Raw genomic sequence first — 27919 nt, forward strand, 5'->3', positions numbered from 1 at the left:
TTCCCAACTTTGCATCATCTGCAAACAACTGTATATCACTATTTAAGTCCTTTCAGTGTCATTTATATACAGATTAAACAACAATGGCCCTGGGACACACCACTAGTGAGTTTCCTGTTCTGGGATATCACTCCCCCATACACAACCTGCTGATACCTATCAGACAGCCAATCTCAATGCACTAATCTGCTATAGAACCCTATCTGTTCCAATTTAACTACTAGCTTTTAACTATTAAAGCCTTTGCAAAATCAAAATATACTACTGTATATGCATTCTCCTTGTCCAATGTATTCGTTAATTGTTATAAGTAAATTGCTAAAACATGATCTTCCTTTAGCAAACCCATGCTGGCCACCCAGTACTGAAACCTTTACTTCACCAGCTTCTCCAAACTCTGACCACAACTCCAGACAAGCAGATCAGCCTATAATTTGAGACCTCAGACAATGTGCATTTGTGGTATCATAGTTTAACTGGCAATAAGTACACTGGTCATTTAGAAAGGTGGCTGTTTTACATATGTAATTTGAGTGATGGGGAACTACAGTCGCACTGATTTTGTGATTTCTGTTTTCACAGTTGAAGTGAGGGATTTCCTGAAAATCCCTCACTTATCACCCCCTTTATGAGGTGGTGGAACAATTTTGCCATCTTTTCATTCATTTGGGAACCAGGCTAATCCAAGAATCATGTTAAAAATGTATGTTAAGGTTGTTAATTCCATGAAACATTCCCTCAAGAAATGCAGTGATACACCAAGTTCTGAGCCTTATTGATATCAAGTTTACTTAATTCCTCATCTACCTCCTGCTCACTCCCCATCATTGGTTCCTCTTACATTCCCACTGCTCTCAAGTTCTGCATTATGTTACAATCACAAAGATAGAAATACTTTAATGAACTGCTAATTAAACACCTCTCCTATATCCTCCTCAGTGTTTATCATTCTCTCATTATCAGTGACCAACATCATCCTCCCATAATCATTCTTCCTTCTACTTCCCACATATCAAAAAAAAAATCCTTGGATTTCTTTTAGCATCATTTGCTAACTGCTGCTCATAACACACTTCTGCTACCCTTACTAAGTGAGTCACCTTCCTTACTTTTGTACTCATGGAGCTGATTATCTCATCTATCTTGTGCTGCCCTCACAATGCCTTTTTCCTTCCAGATTGCATGCTTCATCTCTTCAGTCATCCTTACACTTACCTTATTTAATCTCCTGGTCAATCATTGCCTCTGTCAGATAATTCTTGAGTAGAGACCGAGCAGGACTGATTTCCTTACCATGCAATCCATCATTCCATGATATCACAGCAAGCTGCCTCCTGAGTTTGCATTATCACCTACCGTATAGTTCCACATAACTCTTTCTCACAAAAGTCCTGATATGGCTGGCAACCACCCAAGAGATCACTTCATGGTTTCATCAACCGGAGGAAGATGTGACAAGTCATATTCAACAATATCTTCTGATGAGATAGTGAAGTCCAAGACCTTCAAATCCATATGTGGCTTCTGTTACATACCTGCTTAAGGTAGTTATCCCTTAAAAACTCAGTTCATTCTCTTTGGTTCCTGATGTCATCTCTTCGTTCCAGTCTATATTACCATAATTGAAATTGCCCATAATGATCAACCTTTGTTATTAGCCAGACCAATTTGTCTAGGCATTTCCTTTTCAATGCCTTCCACATTACCAGGTATATAGCAACATCCTACTAAACATTTCATCCTGTCCACCTCCACACCATACTACTTCAAAACCACTGTCAGTATTTGCCTCTTGAATCTCCACCCTAGAAGGATGCAACTCCTCTGACATAATCAATAACACTCCTCTCTTTTTTGCTTTGTCTGTCTTTGCAAAAGACTACATATCCCTTCATCTTTATTCCTGTCAGAATGTCATCCTTGTTCAACCATGTCTCACTTATACTAACAATTTTTAGGTGAATGCACTATCAATGCTACAATTTCATTCCTCTTATTTCAAATACTTCTAGCATTTGAAAACATACACATTAGCTCATTTCTGAATCTATAACAAGTTCCACTTACACCATCTCTCAGACATGACTCCTCTACACTCTCCCCTGTCCATCTCATCACTGATATCATTCAGACCTAAATTTCTTCCCCACATTCTTGGCTGTCTTAATCCTTTCTTGCACACGCACATCTACAACTGAAACCATCATCTACGCTTGCAGTGTCCCCCCCCCTCCCCATCCACCATGATCTCCGTTCCATTTCTCTGGAGTTACTCCATTAAACTTCCAACATGATATTCCCACTAAATTGGTTCAATTGTATTCCATCATTCTTATACAATTCCGTTTGTAACACTTGAGAGTTCTATATCACAACAGTGATATAGAACTCTCAACAGTGTAGGCAAGTGATTAAGGGAAAGGAGGTAATGTATATGCATATGATCACTACATATAAATATACAGGGTGGCCATAAATTAACGTTCCCTCTTTGGCGGTATTTGTAGCTAAAAGTCGCCGATAGGGGAAATTTTGGCACTGGCGGAGTCGAAAGCAGTCAAATATTTGCAGTAAATGCAGGTAAAAAGGATTATGCAAATTTTACTGTGCACACGTGACAGCAGCACCATCAATTACACTTAAAAAGAGATTGGGAACGTTCAGGCAGTTATTCGAATGACTGATGAATTGTGCTCAATATGCGTTCTACCTTGCCTCAGCATGCTTTACTTGTTGTTTTACCTTAAACAGTGCAATGCCGTAGAGGCCATTCGAGAATTTAGAAGGCTTCACAACCTGCGTACAGGTCCTATGTCAGCTGTAGCACTGAGAGCTATGATTAAGAAGTTTGAAGAAACTGGATCACTAGCACTGAGAGCTATGATTAAGAGGTTTGAAGAAACTGAATCACTAGGAGTTAGACCAGGCAGAGGATGGAAAGCAGTGCAAGAAGAGACAGTAACAGACGTTGCTACTGCAGTGTTCCAAGACACAGGGACCAGTACTGGTTCAAGCGCTCATGCCATAGCTCACAAACTTGATATGGCTTACGGAACAGTCTGGAAAATCCTACGGAAAATGCGTCACTTCTATCCGTATAAGTTCAAGTCATGTGCAAGCACTAACTATCACAGATTATGATAAGCGAATGACCTTCACACCAACGTTTCTTGCCCGAATGGAGGTTGACAATGACTGGCCTTGGAGAATAATGTGGGGTGATGATGCTCATTTTTATCTGAATGGGTCGGTCAACACTCAACTGCAGAATTTGGGCATCTGAACATCCCCAAGCAATCCAGCAAATATCACTGCATTCTCCAAAAGTAACCGTGTGATGTGGCTTCACAGCCGTTTTCATAATAGGACCATACTTTTTTGAGCGTATTATCTCTATAGGTCCTGTAACCTGCTCCATTACTGGAGAGATTTATCGACAAATACTGGAAAATTTTGCCATTCCTGCATTGCAGCAAAGACAATGTTTGGACTCCATAATTTTTATGCAGGATGGAGCACAGCCATACATCGAACTTTCAGTACAGCGCCTTTTACGCCAGCATTTCAGTAATGAGAGGGTTATCAGTCAGTTTCTTTACAATGGCATGGCCACCTCGATCCCCAAACATCACTCCATGTGACTTTTGGCTGTGGGGGTATTTGAAATCCATTGTGTATGTTGATGGCTTTCCCAAATTGCATGTCTTGAAAGAGAAGATAAAACGGGCTGTTATGAACATCCAATTTGGCTCCTTACGCTCAGCTATAGAACATGTCGCACACCGGATGCAATTTGTTGTACACAAGAAAGGTCAGCACATTGAAAATCATGTATGTGGTCCAGGGGACTCTGATTCTGATGAATAAACCATTATTTCCTGTGAGTTCAATCACTACATTAATTTCTGTGTCTCTCACAAGTTGTTGTTTTAGCTTTATTATTATTATCATTGTAATGCACCACATATCCAGCTGAAATGAGTGACTCGGCTGTCGCTTACACCGTCAAAATGTTATTATTCCATTTTATCTGCCTTTAATGTAATTATCTGATTGTTTTTGGCTCCCCAGCACCAAAATTTTCCCTATCGGCGACTTTTGGTACTAAATCTTCATTCCGAAATCATCTCGCCATTCCTTCAAAAGTCTCGATATAAAATTTGGTCTCATTCCATTTATTGATTTTAGCTATAGATGCCTCCAAAAAGGGAAAGTTATTTTATGGCCACCCTGTATATAGATATATAGATATTCTGTAGTTCACAGGATGAAAGAAAAGTGAAAAATTAAGAATATTTTTTAGAAAAGTCCTTTTCTATTGATGATGTACTATAATTTTCTAGTAGCAAGGCTTATATGTTGGTCATACATAACTGGTAATTAGCTTATGGGATTAACAACGCATATGAAGGATATTAATTAGGCAAATTTAATGAATAACTTCTATATTTCGGCAACGTCACGTTGCCATCTTCAGGAACATAAAAATATGGTATGTGCACGCAGGCACTAACAAAAGCAAATGAGGAAGGCAAGAAACTAATATTGTTCCTAAAGTCCTAACGGTGCCCTCTGCGGGCTAATTTTGTTGTCTTGGCCGTTTGGCTGAAGTTCTCATAATGTAAGTCTCCCGAATTTGGGGTAGTTTCATGCATCCAAATTTGTTGAGGTTTGGAACGTTTTTTAGAGCTGCTGATAATTCCTTGAATAATCTTTCGTACTTAAACTTGCTGCGGTGTATCATTTTAGTTCTCTTCCAACAAATTCTATGGTGGGTATCTAAGGCATGGTCTGCCAGCCCAGAGTGGTGGTAATGGTGAAATCGGATGTAGTCTTTGTGTTCTGAAATCCTGATATTTGCTGTCCTGCCTGTTTGGCCAAAGTAGGACAATTTGCAGCTGCAAGGGACCTGGTATACACCAGGTAGGTCTAGGGTAAGTGGTTGGTCTTTCTTTGGTAGAGCAGATAAGGGATGCCAACTTTTTATATGATCTGTAACAAGAAGTAAGGTCATATTTTTTGAAGATATTGGTTATTTTCTCAGAGGTGCCCTGGATGTAGGGGATGGTGACAGATTTGGTGTAATCTTTATTGTGGGGGCGGGCACCATTAGGACTTTAGGAACAATATTAGTTTCTTGCCGTCTTCCTCGTTTGCTTTTGTTAATGCCTGCGTGCACATACCATATTTTTATGTTCCTGAAGATGGCAATGTGACGTTGCCGAAATATAGAAGTTATTCATTAAAGTTGCCTTTAATTAATATCCTTCATATGCGTTGTTAATTCCATAAGCTAATTACATTATGTATGACCAACGTATAAGCCTTGCTACTATAATTACGATCATCCACGAAGATTCCATCACACAAAAGGCCCATCAATACGGCAAAATGAGGTTGAAGATATCGAGACAAGTAAATTGTCTGACGTTCCTAAAACGCTGCCAGGATAACAAGGTAATCCCTAATTGTGTTAAATTGAAGCACCATTTTACTTCACAGAAAGCTCTGCGTATTTATAATTGCACTAGCTTCGCCCTATTAAGAGAACAAATTACCGCGAAGTGTGTTCACCTTGCCGACGAAAACAAAATCTTACAGGCGCTAGAGGAAGGGCTTTCAGATACGCTCGGCCATGATCTTTGGACGATTCTTTATGACGTCTCATGCACTTCGGAAAGAAAAGAATTCGAAAAAATACAAAAACCTGATAAAGAATTCTACTTCCTTACCACAGCCACCAATCAACACTGTAGTGAACCTCTCATCCGTAGTTTTAAAACCTGAAGCACTCACCACACCTTCACGTGGCCACAATTTCGCCCTAGCTCCTAAAAGAATACCTGCAAGGAAATCATGATCCAAATAGAACGTGGGATTCGCAACCTTCCTAACCATATCACCAACAACGTCAGACTGGATGTAGCCGGTGTTCTCACCAAAGCAAAACTTCCAAAAACCAGCTTATCCAAAGACAAATATTAGCCCTACTAGAAATGAAGAAAAACAAAAAAATAGTAATCACCAAAGCAGATAAGGGAAACGCCACTGTAGTGCTCAATCAAAAGGACTACAAAGGTAAGCTTAATGCTTTAGTACTAGACCATACTACTTATCTCCCTACTGAATATAATCCTACCAGCTCTCAGATTAGAACTCTCCACAGACTCCTTAAGTCACTTCTTGGCCTGTGGAAGTCACTAACAAATTAAAATCTTATAACTCTAGACCCCCCCCTACCCTGATCCCAAAAATACATAAACAAAATGTGCCATTACATCCCATAGTGGATGGCACTGATTCCCCCCACATATAAATTAGCCAAACATTTAGCCAAAATGCTCACACACTATACTGGCAACACACCATCACACATAAAAAAACTCAGCCCACTTTAAAGCCAGTATAGAAAACCTCTCACTCCAACACACTGACATAATAGTCAGTTTTGACATCTCCTCCCTATTCACTAACGTCCCACTCAGAGAAACCCTAGAGCTCATCCAAGCCAAGTTTCCTCCCGATATCTCAGCCCTATTTCAGTTCACAATGAACTCAGGCTATTTCGTTTGGCAAGGAAAATTCTACAAATAGATAGAGTGGTCATCCATGGGTTCACCACTTTCCCCACCTTTGGCCAATTTCTTTATGGAGACCTTTGAAGAGAAAGCCTTAAACTCCACCCCACAAAAACACACTATTTAGCTTTGATATGTGGATGATGTGTTCGTTATTTGGCCACATGGCTCAAATACACTCCATTTCAGAGTCCAGTTCACCTTAGAAAAAGAGGAAAACAATACCCTCCCCTTCCTAGACACTTTAATCACTCGCCAGCTTGATGGATCTTTGGTTTTCTCTGTTTACAGAAAACCCACCCATACTGGCAGATACATTCACCAGCAATCTCCCCCCCCCACACACACACACAACAATATGGAGTTATAAAAACACTATATAACAGGGCAAAATTAATCTGCTCAGATGACAAGGCCCTAACCAGTGAACCAAACCACATCCTCAACACTTTCTTAGCCAATGGCTATAACCCCCAAAAAATCAAAAAAATACTAAAACCAGTAAACCACAACCCCCCCCCCCTCCACAATAAAGATTACACCAAATCTATCACCATCCCTTACATCGAGGGCACCTCTGAGAAAATAACCAATATCCTCAAAAAATATGACCTTACTTCTTGTTACAGACCATATAAAAAGTTGGCATCCCTTTTCTGCTCTACCAAAGACCAACCACTTCCCCTAGACCTACCTGGTGTATACCAGGTCCCTTGCAGCTGCAAATTGTCCTACTTTGGCCAAACAGGCAGGACAGAAAATATCAGGATTTCAGAACAAAAAGACTACATCCGGTTTCACCATTACCACCACTCTGGGCTGGCAGACCATGCCTTAGATACCCACCATAGAATTCGTTGGAAGAAAACTAAAATAATACACCGCAGCAAGTTTAAGTATGAAAGATTATTCAAGGAATCATCAACAGCTCTTAAAAAAATGTTCCAAACCTCAACAAATTTGGATGCATGAAACTTCCCCAAATTCGGGAGACTTACATTATGAGAACTTCAGCCAAACGGCCAAGACAACAAAATTAGCCCGCAGAGGGCACCGTTAGGACTTTAGGAACAATATTAGTTTCTTGCCTTCTTCCTCATTTGCTTTTGCTAGTGCCTGTGTGCACATACCATATTTTTATATTCCTGAAGATGGCAACGTGACGTTGCCGAAATATGAAGTTATTCATTAAAGTTGCCTTTGCCTTTAATTAATATCCTTCATATGCGTAGTTAATTCCGTAAGCTAATTACCAGTTATATAATTTTCTATTATCTAAAATATGCCTCATTCCTCTAATGAAAGTCCTTGACCGATAACTGTTGAAAAACCATAGGACAATACAGATGTATTAGGTCAATTTTCAGGTTTTTTCATTGTTAACCAGGCAATTTTAATTTATATTTTTATTTTATTTTTTTACTGGTGACCTTACAAGGAACTTCTTAACTTGCCTGCAATGTTCCTCTCCTGTTGAAAATCTGCCACTGGTTTGTTCTTTACATTTCCAGTGTTCAAGAGTTCCCTTTCCAACTACAAAAGCGGGGTGTGTGTGTGTGTGTGTGTGTGTGTGTGTGTGTGTGTGTGTGTGTGGTGTGTGGAAGATTTCATTGAAACAACCACTGGAAATCAACTTGCAGCTTTTTCACTGTCTTTCCAGTTCTTTCCCTGTGCAATAATAACACAATCCTCAATAGCATAATTACTCTGATTAGTCATTACTGAACCTGGAAATAGAAAATGAAAATATTTAATACTTGGAAAACCCTTGCTTTCACAAAGAATTATGCAACATGTCGTGGCTACTCTATAAACTGAAACCATATTCTTTATCAGAGAATATGAAACCATATTCTTTATCATTTCTTCTTCCATTATCAAGTCAAGCTGCTTGTGATGCTGCTATTTTAAAGACCATTCCACCATCTTGCTCTAGGTATTAATCTGCTTCTCTTCCCCTTTGGGTATTCAATTCTTTGTTTGTGTAGGATAATGTTTGTGCCCATCCATTATCCTGCTTTCTTTATGTATGATTTTTTAAATTTCTTGTGTTTTTGGATCCAATCATTTACTGGCTGTAGTTCACATATTTTCTCTGGTTGCAATTTCCTAATTTTGTTTAATATTGTTATGGATTAAATTTTTCTTAATGTTTTCATTTCAATGGTTTCCTTCATTTATCTAATTTTTCTAGTTTCTGTTGTATACAGGGGCGTCTTGTGCATAGGCACTGCGGAACTGCAGCACCCCCAATTTTTCTCGATATATAAATATATTTATTAATTTATTTATATTTGCTTGTAATATTTAATTTTATCATCAACAATCCTATACAATTCTCTTATTTTGTATAAAAAAATAATAAAAATCATCTTGTAGCACTTAGGAGGGTGAAGGACGTTAGCAGCACTGTGTTTACCACAGTGTCATATTGCTATGTGCACAAGCATATGCATGTCATAGTGAGATGCGAGCTATCAGCGTAATGCGGCACTGTCTGTCGCACAGTTCCACTGTTGTTTATATGCAGTTTGCGGTAGTAGTGTTCACAGTGTTTATAGTTCATAGTACTCCGTCTCTTTAAATATTTGGACATTACAATTAAAGGATTTAATTGTAATGTCCAAATTTAATTGTAAATCCATTCCTTTAATTACAATTCAAGGGATGGATTTTATTTTTAACTAATTTTGAATTATACTAAACTATATAATTTTATCAATAATAAACAATATTTTTTCATGAAAAAGGCAAGAATATATTTTATTTTTAAGTAATTTTGAATTATACCAAACTGTATAATTTTATCGATAATAAACAATATTTTTTCATGTTTAATTTTTTTTTTAATTTTTACCATAATTTTGATATTTTATCCAAACACGTATACACTGTACTTACAGTGTGTATGTATATTTCGAAAGTTGCAGCACCCTCCACGATTTCATGCCACAAGCTGCCACTGGTTGTATACATTAATACCGGTTTGATACTAGTGGGGTAATTCCTTTAGATTCTTGGCTTCTTATGATTTTTCCAGATGAAGCTGTTGAGAGATACAGCTATCAGCAGCAAAAACAATTAGCTTTTAATGCATATTCTTGTACTTCATTTTGTGTAATGTCCTAATTGTTCCTGGGTATTTTATCATACTTGAATTATTTTGCTGTTAATTTCTAATTGACATCTCATGGCTTCTTCAACGACTGTCATGGTTTTAGTTTTTTTCTGGTGATATCCTCATCTTTTTCTTTTCTGCTTATTTTACTGGATGCATTTAGTAATCTCTGTAAATCATCTTTATTTTCTGCTACACACATTTCACAGGCTTTATTCAGCTTTTTCAAACTATTAACACATTACTGCCAACGAATTACTTGCACACCCCTATAGTCACATTCATGAAACAATTTCATAAATTTTCCTTTCCTGAATCAGCTACATTTAGAACTATAGATATTCTTTACAAATGTAAATGTTCTTTTGTTCTTTCTTTTTGTGAATATTCTTTATATCCAATGGGCATGGACATTTATGACAATATTTAGAGAAGAATTTCATTGCCTAGTGTGACTACTGCCTTGCTTATTAGAGACCTAAAGTAGCTTGATAAAAGTTCCAAGTTTGGTCACTAGAATAGGCATTTCGAGATTATGTAAACAATTAAAATATCTAATCTAATCCTATGGCCTCCTCTTTTAAGAGGAGCAGATGATGAAGAGTCCGCTTCCATACCTCTATATCTCTTGCTTCTGTAAGACTTGCCCATTCAGTCTTTGATGTTGTCTTTCCATTGCAGTCAGGGTCTTCCTCTCCTTCCTTCCATACCATCCCCTGCAATACTATTCTGGGGGAGCTCTCCAGAAGAACTCCCTCATCATATGTCCTGTAAATGCTATTTTTCTTCTTTGGATATTAGTCATATAGTCTCTTTTCATCTTGAATCTTTTAAGAACCTTTTCATTGCTTACTCTTTCAGTCCAGCTGATACGATCCATTTTTCTCAAGCACCACATTTCAAATGCATTCAATTGGTCACTCATCTCCTTATTGATCGTCCAGGACTCGCATCCATATGTCCCCACGCTCCAGATCACCGTCTTGAGGATTCTTATTTTTAACTGTTTGTTCAGATTTCTGTTTCTTAATATGTGGTATATTTGGAAAAATGCTGATTTTGCTTTTTTAATTCTGTTCTTAATTTCATAATTAGATCTACTGTCATTGGTTATCCAACTCCCAAGGTATTCAAAACTTTTTACATTCTCTATTCTTTGTCTGTTCAAAGTGATTTCCATCCCATCATTTTCTTTCCTTGAAATCTTCATCACTTTCGTCTTCTGAACATTTATTTTCATTTTATATCTCTCATTTCCAACCCTGTTCAGTCTATTCAAAATTCCTTGCAAGCCTTCCTCTTTTTCACTCATAAGTACATTATCATCTACATATATTATTTATCAGATGTCTATTTATCTTTATTCCATCCTTCATATCTTCCAAGGCCTCTCATCCATTCACTATAGACATTAAAACGGAGTGGAGATATCCCATGCCCTTGCCACACATCCTTTTTCTTATAGGGATCCATTCAGTATCCTCTCCTTCAAATCTAACCCTGGCTTCTCGAGTTTTATATATTCTGAACAACAGTCTGATAATTTTTTCATCTATTCCTATTTTATGCAAAATATCAATAAAAAATCAAAATCTTTCGATAATTATTAACATTATCGAAAGCTTTTTCGTAATCCACAAAGCGTAGATATAAATCTTTATTGCATTCAATCATTCTTTCCCCCAATATCAGAGTGTTGTGATAGCTTCCCTGGTTCCCTGTTTCTCCTGAAATCAAACAGTGCTTCATTTAATTCTCTCCCTATCATCTGTTCCATTCTTCTATATATTAAGTTGATTAGGACTTTTGCAACATGGCTAATCAAGCTGATAGTTCTGTTCTATGTAAACAATTAAAATATAAAAAATAAAAATAAATTATTTTGCCTAACATCTATGTACAATAGGTTCCCAATTTTTCATGGGGAGAGTCACATAAAAAAAACTATATAAAATAATAGCAAGTTGTTATTTAGGTTCTATAATGCCATAGGTATGTCAGTTGACAAACCTATGATATGCATGACATGAATAACATGAGATGATATTTATCAGCTAAACACTAAAATACATTCAAAAACTAAATTATGTAGGAAAATTTATTTATGTTTTAAAAGAGGTTATAATGTATCATATTCTGGTAGACAAAGAATGTCTGCTGACAAGGTATTCAATATAGTCCAATACAGATAAATTTTCTGGAGAAAATATAAAGAACATGTGCATCTCACAGTGAGCATGTAGTGCCTGTGCTCTATATTTCGTGATTCCTTCGTTTCATTACAATGCATATTTTTTCACCTCCCTAAAATTTCCAACATATCTTAACAGAAATGTTAAGATACACTATGGGTCTACAGGAGTGACAGAGAATGAAACTGTCAGGCCGTATATGTTGAAGAAATAGTTGTTGAAAATGAAAAATGAAATGAGAAATATGTGAAGTGATGAGACATTTAGTGGAAACTAATGAAAGTGACCAAAAGAACAGAAAGAAAAAAAAAGGAAAGGTGATGCGTGACTCCAGGATAGCAGTGTATGGAGATTCCATAGTTAGAGAATAGATGAGAGAATCCATAGGGTCTGCTATCCAGGAGGGAGAATGAACAGGATAATTCAGGCACTGGATATGACGAGGAAACAAGCAAATGAGCTAGTTGTGGAGACACATGATTTGAGTGTACATAAAGAGTATGTAATGGCGAATATCAGGAGGTTGTTAAGAGTGAAAGAAAACAGAGTAGTGGGAAAGGTTGTCAGTGTGTTGCTGAGGTATGAAAATGATGAGTTGAAACAGAGAGCTGGAATCATGAATGGTATGCTAGCAGAACTGTGTGAGGAGAAGGGAGTATAGTTTGCAGATGTATGGCATACGTTTGAGAGAAGACTGGAATTATACAGGTGTGATGGTTGCATTTAAATAGCTTTGGAGTGAGTGTACTGGAGAAAGTGTTGCTAAATGGAAGTACAGTGTGTGTGCGTGCACTACATGCAAGAGATCAAAAGTAAAAGATGAAGTGAAAAAGCAGGAGAGTGGCATTGAAGAAACAGGAGTGCTTGGCAGTGGAAATGATGGGAGTGTGAGAGAATGAGAACACAAGAGGAACAGGGAAAGGGGATGAGCCCAGGTGGACAGGGAGACTTGGCATAGGGAGAGTGGATGTTGAAAGTAGCAGTGAATGTGTGCGTGTGGAGATGAAGTATATTGCGAATTGGGTGGGGAAGTTGAGACTAAGCAGATATATGTAATAAGTGGTCATAAAGGTGATTGGGAAAGCGCATGTGTGGTGGGGAAATTGCAAACAACCAGTGGCTTGAGTGGGACTGGTTACAGACCTAAAAATGAACTGCTGTGTTTGTTTACAAATGCCAGAAGTATCAGAAATGAGGGGGGGGAGGGGGTTTCAGCGAATAAGTTTCTTCTACTTTTCAGCCATTTTCTGTCCACTGCTGGATGAAGGTCTCCTCCAGTTCCTTCCACCTTTCTCTGTTCTTGGCAATGGTTGACCAATTTTTCCCTACAAAATTTGACAATTCATCACTCCACCTTCTTTTAGGACATCCTCAGCCTAGTTTCCCTTCTTTTGGAATCCAGTTCGTTAGTAAGGTGGTCCATCACTCATCCTCTCTTCTGGATAGATGTCTGGTCCACTTCCATTTTATTCACTTGTGGTGTGTTGTGGCATCATTCTTTACCACCACAAGCAAATGACTTTATTCACTCCAAAATCATTCGAATAAATGAAACATGGTTGAATGAAGATGATATCGTAATGGGAATAGAAATGGAAGGCTACAGTATTTTTTATGAGGATAGAAAGGACAAGGGAGGGGATGGTGCTGCTAATGATAGCAGGGGAATTCAGTCCATAGAAGTTAAACACAAAAGAGGGGAAACAGTGGCACTAGTTATGAGGCAGTGTGGTGTAATGTGGAAGTTGACAGGAAGATATATTTCGTTAGATGTTGCTATAGGCCAGGGAATATGAGTGGTAGTGATGAATAAATGTATAAACAACTTGGATTAGTGAACAAAGGAAGGGTAATTATTATGGATGATTTATTATGATGGTATAGATTGGAATGAAGAAATAACATTTGGGAATAAGGAAAATGAATTTCTTAAGTTCTTGAGAGATAACTATCTCAGACAGCATGTAGAGAAAGGCATGCAAGGATCAGGAGTTTTAGATCTGATCATATCATCAGAGATTGTAATTGTGAGTGGGGTTTCACACTTTCCTCCAGTTGGTGAGGGTGATGATGAAGTGATGCCCTGGTTTGTGGCTAGCTTATATGTGGAATTATGAGGCTGGTGATTATGACAAGCTTGGGAAACAGCTTGGAGCTATAGCATGGAATGAGGAGGTGAGTGGTAAGGAAATAAATGCTGCTTAGGAACTGACAAAGAAATACATAACAGCATCAACGTGTGAATGCATTCTGAAGGCCAAAATGCTGAATAAGGTAGGTAATAAGAATAGGTAGGGCTTATGCATGAAATCTGGAAGAAGAAGATACTTTGGAAGCAATACAAAATGAATAATGGTAATAATCAGTTACATGCAAAGTATAAAGAGCAAGCAAGCAGAGTGACTCAGTAAGGAAAACAGAAGTGCAGTATGAGCAGAAATTGGCAAAACAGGCAAAGAAAAATCCTAGTTTTTTTAGATACATGGCAAGTAGAAGGAAGAATGATCATGGTAAGTGATGTTAATGGATGAAAATGGTAAAATGGTAACTGCTGCCAAAGACACTGTTGAGGTATTCAATGATCAATTTATGAGTGTTTCATCCTGATCAGGGTGGAATCATGAGGAATTTATGCAATTAATTGCAATTTTATGTTACTCTTCAGGTACAGTACGAAATTTTAGCTGCTGGACAGGTCTTGTAATGATAGTTTTCCAGATTTCTGGTAGTGTAAATTAGTCATTTATTTACTCAAGTTTGGGGAAAATGGTTTCTTCTGCAATGCATATAATGATCTGAATCAAGGAAATGGTCTACAGCTGCTGAACAGGTGTAATGTAGACACCTGATGCATTTATGTTCATCCAGATAGATATTTGTAGTTTTTATATGTTGATCCCATACAGGAAAGGTCACAAGACCTATAACACTACAGTGACATGTGTGGGAAACTGAGGAGAAAATGTAGCCTGTTGATATCTTTCTTAAAGAGTGAGAAGTTGTACTCAGTGGGAAAAATGATATAAGAGAGAGATTGTTCCAAAGAATAGAGGTGCATGGAATGAAGGAAGCTGATGAGAAGTTAGTTTGCTGCCTTCAAAGGACAGTGAATGGATGGTAGCCAGTAGCTCTCTAGTTCTATGGTTAGAAGAAAGAGAATGAATGGTAGCAGTCAATTCACAGGAGCAATGCCCTGTGAATTGGCTGCTATTATATTATTATTATAATATTATACATTATTATATGTATTTCAGTGCTGTGCCTATTTTATAGGCACAACACTGAAACAGAGCACATATAATAATGTGACAGAAGAGAGTCTGCAAAAGAAGGGTCATCTATTAAGAGGAATGTCCTCTTCTGAATATCATCGAGAATTTATAGAGAAGTCTTGGATGCTTCATCCCAAATGTGGGCCCAGTACTTCAAAGTTGGATGGATCTGAGACTTATAAAGTGATAGGAGTTGAGAGGAACAGAAGTAATGTTCAGAACAGAAAAGCACAAGCTTTTTAGAGGCTGAGGAGGTTATGTAAGTGCCAAAATAAATTGGATATAAGAGTCAACCCAAGAAGAAAACGTTGATCTTGAAAGGAAACCAGAACATTATCAAAAAAATGATAAGGGATGAAGGATTTTTCTTGTGGGTAATAAAGCAGGCTTCATTTTTTTAGCACTGAAATTTACTAAGTTTTCTTCACTCCATTTCAGGATACTGTTCAAGTCGATGGTTATGGGATTATTGAATGAGGAAGAGAAATTAAGATTACTGTCACAGGAAAGCTGTGAATAGGATTTGAAGTCAGATAAAAGAGGTCGTTGATGTAAAGGAGGAAGAGTGTAGGTAACAGCACAGAACCCTGAGCTGTTACCCACAGGTAACAGCTCAGGCACTCCAGCATTCATGTGGAAATCTGAGAGGCAGATATCCACCATGACATACAATGAATGATTAGTGAAGAAACTGGCAATACAATCACAGCATGTAGAAGGGAGGCCACAGTGACAGACATGATCAAATGCCTTAGAAATACTGAGAGCAATAACGTGAGTTTCTTCAAATCTTTCCATGGCACAAGTCCAAATGTGAGAGATTAGCTAGTAGATCGGCTGTAGAACGAAACTGGTGGAATCCATATTGGTGATCACTAATTAACTAATGAGTCTCCACATAATAGAGAAGCTGGTTGTTGATAATCCTCTCCTTCACTTCTGAAAGTACTGAGGTGAGAACAATAGGATGATAAAAGGATGATTTTTATCTCCCTTTTTGGGTACAGGCTGGATGTGGGCTTGTTTCCATGCTGTTGGATAGATGCCAGCAGAAAACGAAAGTTTATATAGACAACACAAGATAGGCATTAATTGTGGGGCACAAATCTTGACCACAATAGGAGGAATACCATCTGAACTAGGAGCCTTACTAGGCTCCTAGTCCAGATAGTATCAAGATTAATGAGGATTTTTCTGACAAAAGAGAAGGTATGCAGTGAGAAGTTTGTGGAAGTATGGGAGGTGATTTGCTTTGGTCATCCAGTCAAGAGTTGGAGGGAAAAAACTGATGCCAAGAGGTCTGCCTTTTCCTAGGATGTTACCATGGTGCCATCAGGATGCAAGAGAACCGCCAACATGGAAGGACAGATGTTACACCCAACAGCCTTAGCAAGGGATGAGAAGGCTTGGCCACCAGTTGAGCAAGAGGAAGGTTTATTGCATTTCATCTTACGAAGTTGCTCAAAATTGTTGATAACGTTTTTATTTATTTATTTATTTATTTTATTTTATTTATTTTATTTTTTTTTATTTTTATTTTTTTTTACACATTTTGAGCTGCCGTGTAAGCTATTGAACATAATCTGCATTTTTATTATGGATAGAAGAGGCACATTTTTTTAGAAACCCAGGGCTTGGATACAGGTCAGAGGTATGCAGTGAAGTGTGGAATGAAGGCTCTCGTACCAGTGAGGATTATTTCGGTTACTATGTCAGAGCAGATGTTTGGATCATGAGAGCGAAAGCAGTAATATGACCATCAAAAAGCAGCATAAAAATTCTGGAGGTTATCCCAGCTATCGATACAATATAGTGCCATAGGTGCTGGTAGAATGATGAGGATTATCTGGTATTCTGGTTGGTAGATTGACGATTTGTATTAAGTAATAACTGATAGCAAATGATTCAGCTTCCCTTCTAGCTTGATCTGTGAAGTTGGAGTAGGGGAGTCAGTTTGTGTTATGAATGTTAAAGTCCCCAAGAAGGACAATCTCACAATTTGGATAATTAGTTTGTAAGAAATCAATTTTTTTATGATAGGTAGTCAAAAAGTGTAGCAAGACTGTCATAGTTACGAGAGCAGTAAAAGCGGCAAAGACTATAAATTGAGATAAGGAAATTATGGAGCAGTGCAGATCGAAAATTTGGAATTCCAAGTTGGGTAGCCTTTGACAAGGGATATCAGATTTCACAAAAGCACATTCGATCCTTTTTGTGAAATGCGTCATGTAGGATGTAGTCAGGATAGTTGAGTTGGACTGTAGTCATGCAGGATGCCAACTGAGTTCTGTTAGGAAAAAGCTATCAGTTCCTCCAATAGGGCTGAAATAGGACAATTTGCAGGGGCAGATAATCAATATCAACATCACATCCACTTAATGGTTGGAGCCAATGCCAATGACTTGGATCACTGTATGCTGATACTGATTTTAATCTGAAAGAAAGTTTTTGAAATCTGTCACAACTTTGCAAAACTTCCAACTTAAACAAATATAGCTACATCACAAACAAAAAACTGAAAGACTGAGAATGTCAGCACAACATTCAAGTATTTTCTTACTATGCCAGCATTTGTATATCTTCTTGGCATGCACATGCAACAAACATCTTGATGACTATGAAGATGCCCTGATGACTAAGGAAAGATACTGGATTAATAATTAAATAAAATCCAAGGCCTGTAGATTAGTGGAAGTGGCGCATGCATCTTCTGCAATAGACCGCCCGAAGATACTTATATGATGGTGGTCTGAAAAGTTCTCAGCCTCGACCACAGATGGCAACGCTAGTGGCAAGATTTTTCTTCCCTAAATTGGTACATCTGTCATAAGCATCCATGTGAAATTGCAAGTCATTCTATCAAGTAGTTTGTTTTATACAGCTGCCTGAAGCAAAAGTGTTATCTGTATCCCTTGAAATGGCTAAAGCTGAGTATAGTTATAAAATTCTTTGTAAAAGAAGTTTTAACGCCAAAAGAAATTCATTCAAAGTTCATAAAAGTTTATAGGCACTCTTCTCCGTTTACGACAATTAAGAAATGGGCGGCCAAGTTTAAACATGGCCATACCGGCCTTGAAGATGATCCACGTTGAAGGATGTCCAAAAAGTGTAACTACACCAGATATCATTGATCAAGTGCACGATATGCTAATGGATGACCGGCAAGTCAAAGTGCATGAACCTGCAGAAACTATAGGCATTTCATGCATGAAAAATTGCATGAAATATGCAATTTTTCATGCATGAAAAATTTTGCAAATGAAAAAGCTTGGAGCTTTTTCATTTGCAAAATGAAAAAGCATGAAAAATTGCAAATGAAAAAGCTTGGAGCAAAATGAGTGTTGGGCTTGCTCACAGCACATCAATAACACACTCAAATCTCTGAACAGTGCTTGAAACATTTTAACAAGAATAAAACTGATTTTGTGCATAGATTTCTTACTATGGATGACACTTGGATTCACCATTACACACCAGAATCCAAATTCTGGTGTGTAATGGTGAATCCAAGCTGGTTGTTCAGTCCCAAAGAAGACAAAGTTGGTTCCATCAGCAGGAAAAGTGTTTTGGGATTCTAAAGGTATTTTTTTAATTAATTATCTTGAAAAGAGTAAATCAATAACCAAGGAATATTATTCTGATCTTTTAACCAGACTAGATGAAAAAATTTGTGAGAAAAGACTTGGTTTGCAGAAGAAAAAATCATCTTTCATCAGTACAATGAACCTACTCACAAAGGTGTTTTGGCAATAAGAAAATTAAAATATCTAAACTATGAGTTGTTGGAACATCCACTCTATTACCCCCAGATTTGGCTCCTTCTAACTTCTATCTCTTCCCAAAACTAAAATTCTTCCTTGCTGGTCAGCGTTTTTCTTCGAATCAAGAGGTGATTGCAACTATAGAGGGGTTGTAAATTTGATGCAGCGTAAATTATTTTTCATTTTTTATTGCATTGACTTTTACAGGGGGTCACATCCAAATTTCACAAAGGTAAACTTTGATTGTTATTGTAAATAGAATACTAAAGGCCTATGTATAAAGCCCAAAGGGAATTAGCTTGCTGCTGGCATAAACAAAGAATGTTAAAATGGTTACCATTTTAACATTCAAAGCAAATTCCAATGCTTGCCATCGGAATGTTATTTGAAGTTAGAGCTGTGATTGTAGTGTAGGAGAACACTTTTGTTTACAAGTTCAGTCTAAGACGACCTTCAAGGTCAGTAGAGAAAGGGGCGGCATGAATCAAACATAATTCCTCAGTCCAGTAAAACGGATTAAAGATGTACGAAAGGGGAGAAAAGAGAAGTCGCGGAAATGTTAGATCAAAAGAATTAAGAGTCAAGAGGAAATATTCGGAGATTTCAATCCTTAACCCAAAATTTCAGAAAAGACTGAATAGAAGGCAAGGACATTTTGGCTGGAACACACAGAGGTCCGAAGGAGGAAGAAGAACAAGAGACAGAGGTCAATAATGCTGCAAGACTTCAAGATCAAAAGGACGGTCACCTGAAGCGATTAGCCACGGAGGAACCAAGCCGAGCCAGACCAGATGCTTTGCTGCTTTGACGAATCTGAGTATGTGCTGACCACTGGAACCTTCGCCCGAGTTTCCAGAAGCCAGGAAGTCGCATTTCAACCCTGCAAACTGATCTGACTAAATTGCCGGCGCTCCGAGAACCTCTGAGGAAAGAAAATCCAAAATCCGAGACAGAAAAGAATCTGAGGACTGAATCGAACTGCGAAGATGTGCGCTAAAGAAATGAAGAATTAACGTGAGTCATTTTATATATTAATTTTGTATGTGATGTAAGAGAACTCTCTTAGATGGACTGCTAAGCTTATAGTGCTAAGATATATATATATATATATATATATATATATATATATATATATGTTTGAGAGTAATTTGATGCAAATTTATGGTTGGATATCAGAGCATAGCAAATTCCTAATAAACTTACAAAAATAAGAGTTATAAATCCAGTTGCAGTGATTCTTGTAAGTTTATTGCATATTCACAGGAAATTGCCATAAGGATTTGTCGTACTTAAACTAATAATTAGAAGATGCAATTTTCCTACTCTGTATGTATTGTATATTCAAACTTAGTGTATAATAAACATGCTTGTTATTTATATCCAAGGAGTGCTGCCTGATCTTAATATGCAATGCACTGTCTCCAAAATAAACTTAATCCTGTAAGCGGAGAACTAAATGATTGATAAGATAAGGAACGAATAGAAAGCCATGACTAATTTAATTAAGAGAAAATTTTGTGTTAGATTAAGACATACTGGAAGTATTACTTGTTCTTATTCCACAAGGAGGCCTGGTGGTGCAGTCTTTAAATAAAAATAAATTTCCAGTGCTCTCAGGTAAAAGAATATAGAGTAAGAGAAAGAACCAATGAGAAATTAATAATACAGCATAAATAGATAACCCAAGGTTTACAACGAAGCAAAGAAACACCACCGTTTACAGGGTGTTTTGCAGATCTTACTTAGAACCACTACAGGGACAGGATAATGGCAATGGAGCATCGCTGGAATAAATGTATTAGTCTTAAGGGAGATTATGTTGAAAAATAAAAACAATTTTGAAATTATAAATTCGTGTTTTCATTCTTAGGCTTAGAACTTTTCAGACCACCCTTGTGGGTCAAATCTAGTCGCCAACTGGAGGAATTTTTTCTAAGCCTTTCTTCAACCAGCTCCCGAATTAATCGACCTCTGGCATGGGTAAGCAGGTTTTTGCTCTTGGAAACTCAAGTTTTTTGTCCCGTAAACTCAAAAAAAATCAACAGCAGAACTCACATTATTTCAGACAGTAACATATCCTGTTATGGTACCAAGAGATGGCAGCACTTGTTTGCCAGTCTCTTCATGAGTGGCTGCCTAAAATTAGTGATATGGGCCAGCTATCTGATTGGCTACCAGTGGAGAATGAACTGCCAACTCAGTCTCCAAAAGCCAGATAGGATTTAAAGGCCTCATTACTTCCTATAGAAGAATACAAAGGCATTAGCTTACTATTAAAAGTATTTATTAATTACTATACTTAGATATCTCTTTCTTTAATTAAACAAAGATGAGAAATTTTTAGATTATAAAAATAAACATAAATATCCTTTAAATGAATCATTATAACGCATTTGATTTTTGAAAAGTCAGCTACTGGAACAAATCCTAAAACACACCCCAACTCAACAGAGTTAAATAGTACTCTCAACATAAGAAGCCTGAATGCCAAAGAAATGGAGCTAGCTGAGGAATTGGATAAGTATCAGATCAATATAATAGGGTTCACTGAAACAAAAAAAGAAAATCTGGTGTGATTTTTCTGAGCAATAAAAACAAAATGTTATATTCAGGCAATGACAGTCACAGAAAAGAAGGTATAACTATAGTATTGAACACTAAATATGAGGTTAATCTTCTTGAATGGCAAGCAATATCAAGTAGAGAGTGACGTGGCAAATATCAGAATGGGGAACTGGAAAATGAGACTTATTTGTGCCTATGGCCTCACAGAAGGTTCCACTAAAGTAGAAGTGGAGGAATTTTTTGAGGCTTTAGAGAAAGCAATTAACACAATGAAAAAAGAAAAGTTGGTCCTTGTTAGAGATCTAAATAGCAGAATAGGAAATGATTATCAGACACGCAAAAATATTTTGGGAAAATTTGGAGAAAAGAGCAAAGTTAATAATAATATCAAATGCCTGTTGGATTTCTGCTCAGGACATGAACATTTTACTAATACAATTTTCCAACATAAAAATGTGTATTAATTCACATGGAGAGAAGAGGAAAGGAATAAGAAAAGTTTCTTGACTATATTATTGTTGATAGTGATATTTTTTCACTGGTGCAGGACACTAGAGTGTACAGAGGATTTGAAATTGGAAGTAATCACCATTTAGTCTTGAGCAAGATAAAATCGAATTTCATATTGAAAAGAAGAACACATAAGAAAGTTTTAAAGCAAATGAAAGTTGAGCAGCTTTAAGATGTAATCTGTAGACTAAAATACACAAACATTATTCAAGAAAAAAATGAAAGAGTTTCAGAACAGGAACCAAACCTTGGAGATTCCGTTTCAAATCCTGAAGAAAACACTGATTCAGTCAGAGAGGTATGTGGTGAGTTTCTCTGCAAGGATAGAAAAATCAGTACCCCATGGTGGACACAGGAAGATAGAAGCAGTGAAGGAAAAGAAGAAAGCATATCAAAAGTTCCTGACAAATAAGTCAGCTTGTACTCTTAAAGAATACAGAAATAAATGTAAGAAAGCTAAACAATGTGTAAAACTAGCTAAACAAAAAGTAATGTGAAGAACATAGAAAATAAATATCAAGAAGGTGGCATAATATTCTGGAGGTTGTTGAAGAAGCTCAGAAATGGAAGATGCTATAAAAGGAATTATAGATAATAAATGTGACATGAAAATTGGCAAAAAAAAATCCTTGATGTATGAAGTAATTACTTCGAAAAAATTGCTAAACAAAACAATCAGTGACAGTACAGTAGTACAGAGCACTCAACAGGCATGCAATCAAGAATACATATCCATACCTGAAGTGGAAAAAGTCATCAAAAACCTGAAATGTGGAAAGGCAGTAAAGTAGATGATATTCAACCAGAAATGCTCATGTATGGAGGTATAAAAGTCTTACGATGGCTGCACTACATAGTTCAGAAGGTTTCGACAGAGGGACAAATTCCAGGTGAATGGAGTAGAGCTCTCATAGTACCCATATACAGGGTGTTCGGGATAAATTTGACATATTTATAATTAATTATATTTTTCCGTAAGTTACATGTATTAACACACACTTCTCTTCATTTAAAAGTTTGGACCCTTCTTCATTCATATACAAGATGTCAGAAAGGATGGATAGCTGGAACCCACCTGAATCATGGAAGAGAATAACTTGTATCATGATGATTCGTGCCCGCCATCAAAATAAGGATATTACGACTGCTGCCCAATGCTCCCTGAATACAGTAAAAACAATCAGGCATGAACTAGAGACTTGCAATGGTGACTACGAGGATGTAGCAAGAAGAAAGATCCCTAGCAGACGATCTGATTGCGTTCGTACAGCAGAATTCCTCGCAAATCTGCAGGAACAGGTGTTGAAGAACCCTGGCATTGGAATTCGGGCTTTGTTCGTGGAGTTGCTAACTGTAGTCAAGCCCTGGATAACAAGGGTAGCCAATGGTAGGCCGTATGTATGGCAGCAGGATTCGGCCCCTTGCCACACCTCTGGGAAAAGTCAAAAATGGTTGTCTGAAAATTTCTACGACTTCACCAGTCCAAATGTTTGGCCTCCAAACTCCCCAGACCTTAACCCCATGGATTATTTTGTATGGGGTGCAGTTGAAAAACACACCAATCGCACTTCCAGTAATACAAAAGCCCAGTTAATGGATAAAATTAAAACAGTTTTTGCGGCCCTTCCCAGGGAGACTGTAGCATCAGCTTGTTCGAGGTTCCGAAGCAGAATTGAAGCTGTGATCGATGCTAATGGTGGTTATTTTGAGTAAATCTTGTTGATAGTATTGTAATTAACTCTGCCTGTAATGTTTTTTTGTCAATTCATTAAATTTAATAGATACAAAGAAGATTTTCTTTTTCCTTATGAAACTGTCAAATTTATCCCGAACACCCTGTATATATATAAAAAAAAAGGGAAATAAAACTGAATATGAGAATTACAGGTATTTCCCTACTTACTTGAGAAACAGTTGAGAAGGATTGTGGAAGAGAAGCTTGGTGAAGAACAAGCTGGATTCAGGCCAAATAGAGCTGTCGGGATCAGATTTTCACTTTACAATAAATAGTTGAGAAATCATGGGAATATAACAAATATCTGTATTTAAGTTTTGTAGATCAGGAAAAGGCATGTGACAAGGTGCCAAGAGAAAAAGTATTCAAAATGCTACAGTTGTATGGTGTCAATAGAGCATTATATCAAGCAATACTTACTCTTTATTATTATTAGTATTATTATTATTAGACACCTTCAGGGAGTTCAAAGACCCATCGAGGGAGAGTGTGTCAACAGCATCGAATGATTGTTCCCCTTCCAACTACTTACTCTTTATTCGAATTGTAAGTCAACAGTTAGAAATGAAAGAAGTACATGAAGATGGTTTAATGTTAAATCTAGTGTCAGACAAGGTTGTACATTATCCCATCTGCTATTTATTATCTATATAGATCACATCATGAAAGGAAGTGGTATTAAACCTGATATCAAAATTGAAGATGTTAATATCAGTTCTTTACTTTATGATGTTATACTTCTAAATAAATCCAGGTAAAAATCTGCAAGATTTCCTGACTAAATTGAATAACTGCTGTAATAGATTTGATATGAAAATCAGCAATAAAAAAAAAGTCAAAGACAAAGAAAATGGGCAGAAATATTTTAAATATCAATTGCATTATGAATGGAGAACCTATAGAACACACAAAACATTTCAGCTACTTAGGCACGATTTTAAGTGAAGATGGTAAATTAAATATGGAAATAGACAACAGAATCAACAAAGCTGGTATGGTAGGAAGTCAACTGAACAAGACAGCAGTATTCAGAATGATAAATGCATAAACACAAGAAAGATATTTAATTAACCAGATATTTCAGTCTGGAAATAGCAGACCATCCTCAGTGGTATTACAAGAACAGTTATAAAAAAATACAAGCTAGAATATTAACAATAGATCGTTTAAAATAGAACAAGCCGCAAGATGTTTACATCACTAAGTATGAAACGGAATATTTTGAAGTAGAGACATGATTAAAAAATAAAAATAAAAATAAAATAAATAATAAAATAATAATAATAAAATAAAATAAAAAAAAACTGTGCAACTGTGATCTATCCTATTTTGGACAGACTGGACATTCTCTTGAAAAAAGAATCCAAGAACATCAATCCTCCATTCTTCACAACAAACCTGAAAAGTCTGGATTGGCTCAGCACAGGATTGAAACTGACCACAACATCCTTTGGTCAAAGACTCGCCTCTTACATAGATTCCGTTATAGGTTTGAACGTTTGTTCAAGGAAAGCGTGGAGGCATTGCTCCATTGTCCCAACCTGAATCGTAATGACTGTATATCTATATCAAAAATCTGGGAAAATCTAATCAAGATTACTCATTAATTTTTTTTTATTATTTTTTTTTTAATTTTATTTTATTTTTTAATCATGTCTCTACTTCAAAATACTCAGTTTCATACTTAGTGATATAACATCACGTGGCTTGTTCTATTTTAAATGATCTATTGTTGATATTCTAGCTTGTATGTTTTATAACTGTTCTTGTAATACCACTGAGGATGGTCTGCTATTTCCAGACCGAAATATCTAGTTAATTAAATATCTTTCTTGCGTTTACGTGCATATATCATTCAGTCTTATGTCACAAGTATCCTTAAAACAGCAAGACAGTATTCAAACCAACTTATGGATCTGAGAGGTGGGTTAGAAATAAAACACTTGACCAAAGACTAGATACCACAGATATGAAAGTCCTGAGAAAAATTAGGGGCATGAACAACATCAGTGGCAATTTCATATTAAAAATTAGGATATTAAGAAAAAAGATGACATTGTTAGCATCTAGGAATGTGTTAGTAGAGCTAATCTCAGGTGGTATGGTCACTTAAACAGAATGGGAAAGGTAAGATTAGCAAAACAAGTATTCTCTGCCAGGTTGGCAGGAAAAAGACCCAGAGGAAGACCAAGATATAGGTAGATTGATATATTAAGAAGTACCTTAGAAGATAGAAATATAAGATCTGATAATGTTGGAGTCTTGACAGGTAACAGATTGATTGGGAGGAATATTGTAGATAGGAAATTAGTAATAATATAAGTTTTTCATGTAGTACTATGATATCCTGTATACCCCTTGAAGGTACATATCAGGAATTTGATGATGATAATCACAAACAACACACAATATATGTTAGATGTACAGAGTAAACCTGTTACCCCTACAGATCCAATTTTGGTCCCTGTTTTACGGAATGTTCACATCCATGTTCATCTAACAAAACAGGAAGGGAAATACGTAAATTTAGATATAAGTAATTAAGAAAACAAAAGTTTGAATATATGAATAAAGTGGGCTACTTGGTAGAATTTATGTAACAAATATATCAGTCTTCCACAATAGATTCTCTCATGTCTTGTACTGAAGTCTGTGCTACTTTGAATTGTAATTTGGTTTGTGTTTCAAATCTGATACTCTGAACCATATTTGTCTCGAATATTTTCTTACGCATCTCCATAAAATCAAGGAGCTCACTGGAGTTTCTTGAACTCATTTCCTCATTAAAATACCCTTGACTCTAATTATTTGCATCTTTTACATTGTACCTGTCACTGCTTAATAAATGCAAATGCTAACTTTGTTAATCTTTTGTGCCTTCTCTGAGGAGACTGTTCATACAGTCAGTAAAAATTATGTAAGAAAGAAATTAGTACACTTAAATTAAAAACAATTTTTACTCACATAAGAATTGTTTTTAATTCCAGATATCTCGTGAATCAGACAAGCTATGGAAGTGCATCCCAACAATCATATAGTATGCCTAATGATTTTATAGTTCCATACCACTAAAAACATAAATATATTAGTTTCAACATTTGAAAATATAGCAATGAAATCTATCACTCGGGTTTCTTTATTATTAATGGAATCGCTTCCAATATCTATAACTTAAGAGAGGATTCGGACGTCATAAATGCAGTTCTGAACAGAATTCCATTATTGGAGAAATGCAATATATAACCTTATGTACTAGCGTTAAATATTCCTTAAACAACAGAAAAATAAATAAACAGGACAAAGGACTGGATAATGAGTGAACTTCAGAATGCAGTCATATATTATTAAATCAATGGTAAACATAATGGAATGTTTATCACTCCTTCCATTTTGCCCCTCCAGTTATTAGCTTTTCATTTATCTTTCGCCATATTTTGCAGAAAACCGTTTGAAAAATAAACTTCGTACCCATCTGCATACTAACCATACTAATAACTATAACAGCAGTTTCCAAATTCGCATCAACGTTTCATAACGTTAAGTTAATCATATACACAAATGAAATATTTCCCATTTCACAAAGAACAGAAGTTAAGCTGCAACTATATAATTTGATTTAACAGCTTTTAAAAGCTAATCAATCAAGAAGAATGTATTTAACGATTAGTTTATCTTACTTTAAAGCAGCCGCTTCGAAAATGAAAATTTTGAGCAGATTATTACAAAAGCATCGAACAGAAAACAAAATTTAAAAAAAAATACTTAAAAACCAAATATTACCATCTTCTATTATTTGTGTACAATTTCGTAATAAACTTGTAAGAGACTTGGAGCGACGCCTATTGACAATAACCAACAAACAAGCAAATATATACTTCAGCAATACACATAATAATAATAATTATCATTATTAATATAACGGTGTCTCCATGGATGTCAAAACACTCATCGCGGGAGACCTTACATTGAAACACTAATCATTATTTACACAATACCTGTCATACTTCTCCTTAAATTCATTCACAGACGAAACATTCACAACCACCTCTGGCTCCGCTATCAACACATTCAAAACCCTCCCAGCAAAAAATCTAGTCCTAACACCCTTGTTAACCACACCCTTACATAATCTCCATGGATAGTCCTTCGTTCTCTCTTCCTGAACTGGTCTTGAAAATGTCATCAGTA

At 36.5% G+C, this 27919-nt stretch overlaps 1 protein-coding gene across 1 annotated transcript in view; it reads right to left on the reverse strand.

The window, feature by feature from the left end:
- The window catches only part of LOC150110362 (uncharacterized), a 259624-nt gene extending 232080 nt beyond the window's left edge, over nt 1-27544 (reverse strand). The window contains exon 1 of the mRNA XM_090399055.1: nt 27512-27544. The gene's annotated coding sequence lies outside the window, so the exon portion shown is untranslated. The remainder of the gene's footprint in view (nt 1-27511) is intronic.
- Between the last annotated feature and the right edge of the window lie 375 nt (nt 27545-27919).

This window comes from Typopeltis vanoorti, chromosome 1 (assembly GCF_054136105.1).
Source record: "Typopeltis vanoorti isolate ZY-2024b chromosome 1, IOZ_Tvanoo_1.0, whole genome shotgun sequence".
In the NCBI taxonomy this organism is placed as follows: domain Eukaryota; kingdom Metazoa; phylum Arthropoda; class Arachnida; order Uropygi; family Thelyphonidae; genus Typopeltis; species Typopeltis vanoorti.